Here is a 6054-nt window from a genome sequence, read left to right on the forward strand (position 1 = left end):
CTTTCCCAGGGCGTCAAATACAGATGTTTTGGGACTCTGGGAATTAGACTCAACAATCAACTACCTTCAAGCTTCCAACACAAAGCATCTTTATATCTTTCTCTCTGTTTTCATTCAGGCCCGGTGGATTTCATGAAAATGAAAATTGACTCTATTGACAGTGTTACAAGCGACTGGAGTAAACAAGCATATGTGGGGCTATTATCAGTGTAATGAGGGATAGGCGTGAGGTTGGAAAACTCTTTGAGGGCAAATGGTGGACAGGTGTGGAAAGGTCCTGGAAAATGCAGGAGCTGAGGAGAGATTGAAGAGATAGAAAGAGAAATGCCAAGAGATCATTCAAGTTTCATTAAATCTTCATTTAAATGCGGTTAAATAAAACGCCAGGACCTAAACATTACCAGTGTTCACAGTCTGAGCAAAAAGGGGGGATTAAAAGCTTCACAAAGATCTTTTTTATAGCCGTTGTGTTAAATGCGGCAGGGCAAGTTTATTTATGTAGCACCATTAAAGTCCTTTGCATAAGAAAAAGCAATGTATTAGAAGATTTAAAAATGCAAAGAAGAGGAAGACCAGATAAAACTTAATAATATATATGTAGAATAAATAATTTAAAAGATAACTGTAGTTAAAGTGCTGCTGTCTAGTCAAACAAAAACATTTATTTTGCATTCAACTGTGCACCGGAATTACCAGAAGCAATAATACAATAGCAAAGGAATATTTTTCTCTATGAATCTTTCCACTACATGTACCATCTTATACAAAATGTATAGTCAGAAGAAAAGACCCAAATCATATCTCTGTAAGTGCAAAGTGCCTCCTGGGATTATGGATCACGATTAGAGAATGAGACACAGGTGAGCAGGTGGGTGTGGGACTGAGTGGGGAAAGTGTGAATCCGTCTGGCGGACAGGCGGCAGTGATCACAGAGCTCCATAATGTAGAAATACAGGAGTCTGGAGAAGTGGCTTGAGGCGGGGACAGAAATAAAAACAACTGAGGAACCTGTTGTGACCAATCCCCCTCCAGACATGTTTTAACACACATAAAAATACTCTGCTTGGAATAATAATTACTGTCTGATGTGTTTTTTTTCCATAAAAAAAGTTCAATTTCAAACTTAGGGTGTTCCTGCTATTTTGTCCACACTGTATTTGTGGATTTTTAGGGGTCAGGTCGTCCTGCACGTAGGGGCGGCCTAATAGAGAGAAGAAGAAGGTATCACCTCTATGTATGATATTAACTGCAATCATATCAGATCATTGCTGTTTGTCTGGAAGTAAGAGACTTAATGTCCTCTCAGACTAATGTCCACTTGGCGCCACGACTTTCTCACCATTCTCTCAGCCTCCAAGAGTCATCAATATGATTGTCTGTCTGGCCTTCACTGCATTATCTGCTGGCACTCAGACTCCTCCAAGGCCTCCGACTGCTCTCTCCTCTCCATCGCCTGAGATAATAGTGGGGGAGATGGGAGGATAACAAATCAGGTTGCAGCCAATCAGGTTACAGAGAGAGCGGTAAGGGATGAAAAACAAGTTCGGGTCCATATTTCTAGAAACATTTAGCTTGTTTCATACTTCATTTAAATTATGATATTCTCTTAATAGAGGTTAGGCTCACAAAGCAGGAACAACAACCCCCCCCGAATCTGATTAGCCAGCCTCGGTTCCCCCTACCAGCGTAATGGTGCGATCATATGTGCCAAATTCACATTTTTGCATGGAGTTTTGCCAATTGTATAAATGTGTAGCCATTACACATCACATATATAGACATTTTTTAACATTTTCCTCTAAATTTTGCTGTACCTCAATAGCAGTGGCTACTAGCCTTAAGTCTCCCTATAGGCTAGCTATGGATCCAAAAAAAGAAATGGACAGATTTGTTTGCTTCCACCACCAACGCTCCTGGTTTACCAGTATGCTTAATCTGCATCAAGAAATTAGCATTGTAAGGCACCAGACATGTTTTTTGGGCCAAAAATGACTCCGTTGATAACAGACCTAAAGTTTGCTGACCCCTGCCTTACAAGGTGATAAGCGGTTGGCTTGTTAGTAGCAGAACTTTTATATGAAGTGAGTCACTATGAAGAGATGCAAAACCACCACAGAGACACAAAACTCTGTCCATGGCTGTAAGCTATTTGGAGTTTCAAATAGCAGCTATTTATTGATATTATTTCATATTAAAATAATTAAGTTAATATTTGGCATTCATCTATTACACTAAATTAACACTTTTTATACATCAACTATTGAGAATATACAGTTTATTATAACTGACAAGACATTTATGCTCTTTCCCTCTTATAGAAAGTCATGCTTAAATGTCCAGGCAATGCTTAAAAATGACTAATTTTAAGTCTAATAGTTGAATAAACGAGTTTAAATGGTTTTACCCTCCATTATCTCTGGTTATAACTCCATCAAGGAGGTGGAAGACCTACGAGGACTGTGGAGGGATTTTTTTTTTGGCAGGTGTTACTTGAGATCTAGAAGGTTGCTGGGAAATGTTTCATAATTTCATGTACTTCACGGGCTGCTGCAAAGCGGCATTAGCGAAAGTGAATTACAGCCTTCTGTGTGACTTAATAGAGGCAGAAGAAGGGAGGGAGAGAAAGCTGAGGAGGAGAATGGCAGAGAGGATAACAGAGGCGTATTTCCTCTCATTCACAGCAGTGGAGTAGTAGAGCAGGTGGCTTCAGCTTCCTTTCTGGCCCTTTTGGCAGGAATTTATTAGATTGTTTTGTTGGCAATCGTGGATTGTAAACTTAAGTGTTTGCAAACTATCATCTCCATCTGCTGCAGTTAAAAGTCTCTAATCTTTGAGTCAGACTGCTTCATATGCTGCAGTCTGTCTGCTGTTTGTCCGTGATGTCCCAGGACTAAACATCACGCCCGTGTAATATCCTCAGACAGGATTTTTGTTATTCTAATGAACTTAGAAATAAACTCTCATTATTAAATTCAGTGTTAAGAGTAGTTGTTGAACTCAGGTGCTTCCAGGGAGGATTAGACAGATTTACTGATGAATGAAGCTAATTTTTCTTTGAGAGAAATGTCCTCATATATGTACCTCCAAAATGTCAACTTTTTGTTAAGTACTGCTCAGACCTCTTTTTAGGATACCTCCTGGATGCATTCCTGTGTAGGTTTAGGAGACCGCAGGGTAGACCCCGAACACGTTGGATTGATTATATCTCCTCTGGTTTGGGGACAACCAGGATCCCCCAGGAGAAGCTTATTTGTACCCACAGGTAGATTCGATTTGCCGTAAAAGACAAGGCATCCTGACAAAAACATAAAAACTACAAATAACAAACATAATCCAAACATGATAAATGATAAAGATAAAAGATAAAAGTGCTCCAGGCTCTAAAAATCAGGTCTTACAAAGAGAGATCAATAAATTAAAAAACCCACTAGAATAAATAAGCTCAAAATGTAGGTAAAAAAAAAACAACTCTGTGCCATGTTACTACAGCGTAGTAATCTGAATGATCACTGCTGGAACAAAGCTCTTGGGACTATGAACCACCGTCCAGAAGGAAGCAGCTGAAATGAATCAGTCAATCAGCGAGAGCCCAGCATCAGCGTCAGAAAATGGATGGATGGAAGAAAAACTGCCTTAATATAAAGCTTTGTGACAATGTATTTTTAAGAATCTAATCAGTTTTGTTTTATCAAAGCAAAAAGGATAACTTATTGTAATCAGTAAGTTTTATCTGAAGGTTTAAGGTTGTATTCAAGGTCCAGTGTATCATTTTATAATGATACAAAACAGAGAAAAGCAGAAAGAATACACACATTTAAGGAGATGGTACGAGCAAACGTTTGGCATTTTTGCTTGAAAAGGGACTGAAATGATTATCAAACTGCAATTAACTAGTTGATTATTGACAGCTCGGGTTTACTTGGTAACATTTTGAAAGAACAGAGTCTTAAATGACGAAAAGCAGGCCAACTGAATTAGGAGTATAGCTGACCAAAAGTTCTGTACTGTACATATTTTACTTTTCAAAATACTGCAGTGTGCAGAAGTTTAAACTGTGACATACTTTTCCCTGCACTTGTTATGAAGAATTGTGTTGTGGAACTATTGCAGATTGTCTTTAGTGGACAGTTTCTTTATTAAGATGGGAGACAGAATCAATATCTCATTGAGTCTCAGCAGGAGTAAAGCAGGCCTGATCTACGGAGTCCTGGATCTGCAGCTCCTCCCATCCCGAGAACAGCCTCTCAGAGAGGAGAGGAAGTTCCTCGAGCTGGCGGTCCAGCTCGCTTGTCTCAGTGGCTCGATGCTTATTGGATTGCGTGCCCATTCCCACAGCTCCAGCGGGTCAAATGACTGGGATGTGTGTAGCTCACGGCCGCTAAGTGGTCTATTGATCAGTCAGCTGAGCCTGTGGGCTGATGGGATGTGCTGCAGCAGACAGAGCCAGGAGTTGGCAGGCTGGTAATGGGTACAAAATGCATTCCTGCACAGATTAGAACCGCTGCCTTGGCTGACAGACACAGTTCATTACAGACAAAGTAGAAAACCAAATGTACAGTATAATTCAAGTTAATGGGGAATTCTGCACACAGTTTATACGTATGAATTTACTGCTCAGATATCTTCAAATGGTCTCCGAAATTTGGAAATACCGCTCATGATCTAAAGGTTTTATGAATTAAATTTGCCTGTGAGGTCCACTAAAGGTAGGACAGGAAATTTAACAAAAGAAAAAATGTTTTTATAATTTATTTCTCTTGCACTTTGAGAACATCTGTCAGCAACTTTGTACCAAAACCACAGATCTAATTAACTTCTGTCCCCTTACAGCATTAAATGATACGTCCAATTACCTAATTTATGATATCATTAAAATGTGCAGCTGCTCTGTGTGTGAAAATAAGTGAGCTTTAGTCTAGTTGTCATATAGTTTTGACAAAATGCATCAATATCTAGCAAGTCACAACAGAAGACTATTACTGTGACATTAGGAAAATTACATTTATTATTATATCACAAATGCATTAAACACTGACCAAACTGAGACAACAATAAATCTTTGCAGGCACAAAGGGATTTATTTGAACACAGTAACCAGAAAAACAGTATAGCTGGAGTCTCTTCCTGCTGAACCAGGGGCCATTTAAGGCCCTCCATCCCTCTCCTACCGGCGAACAACAAAGATGATAGAAAATGATTATATAAATATGTACAGAAACTGCTGTTTTCATTTTTTTGTTAAGTATATGTTAGTGATGGAAATATTTTAGGATACTTGATACTTGTAATACTTACATGTTGAAGTGGCAATACCAGCAATGGCCACAGGCTAATTTAAGTCTGAGACCCCTGCATTAGAGAATGCTGAAACTTTACCAGTTTAATTCACACAGAGGTGTTAAATAGCTCACACGTTGCAGCTTGAGCCAGACTTTCTGAATGCACTCAAACACCACATTCTGTCTTTCTGTGACTGTTTAATTTGTGTTATTTCACTCACAGATGAGTGTGAAAATCCAGCCTGGCAACTGGCAGTGATATTAAGCTACAGATCAGGATGCTACACAGTAAAAACACACACACACACACACACACACACACACACAAGTTTACTATATGCAAATACAAATGAACACACCACATGTGCATCTGATTTGTCTGATTCATCCTGTATGCCAGTCACAGTGTGTTCCAGTGACCCAGTGCCCAAGATTAAGGCCTGGCAAAGCCAGATTTAGCCTCTGAGCAAACCAAATCCCAGCTTTTAAGAACCTGCGAGGAGCAGCCTCCTGGAGTGTAATGCCACAGCAACACACTGCCAGCCAAGTTTTACACAAACACCAACATAAAATTTCTGAGGCCTTCAAACACCTCGTCACTCAGGGTGACAAAGTGCTGCACAGCAGGCAGGGAGATGGAGTAGTAAGAATAATCTTATTAACTCTGTGATTCATGTGGTCATTCATTTAAAAAGCCTCGTGCTGCTGTGATCTGCATAATGAACTGCGCCAACACCATTATTCAGTTTAAATGAGAGTGGTGGTGTTTGCAAAA

This window comes from Dicentrarchus labrax, unplaced genomic scaffold (genome assembly GCF_905237075.1).
Source record: "Dicentrarchus labrax unplaced genomic scaffold, dlabrax2021, whole genome shotgun sequence".
Classification (NCBI taxonomy): domain Eukaryota; kingdom Metazoa; phylum Chordata; class Actinopteri; family Moronidae; genus Dicentrarchus; species Dicentrarchus labrax.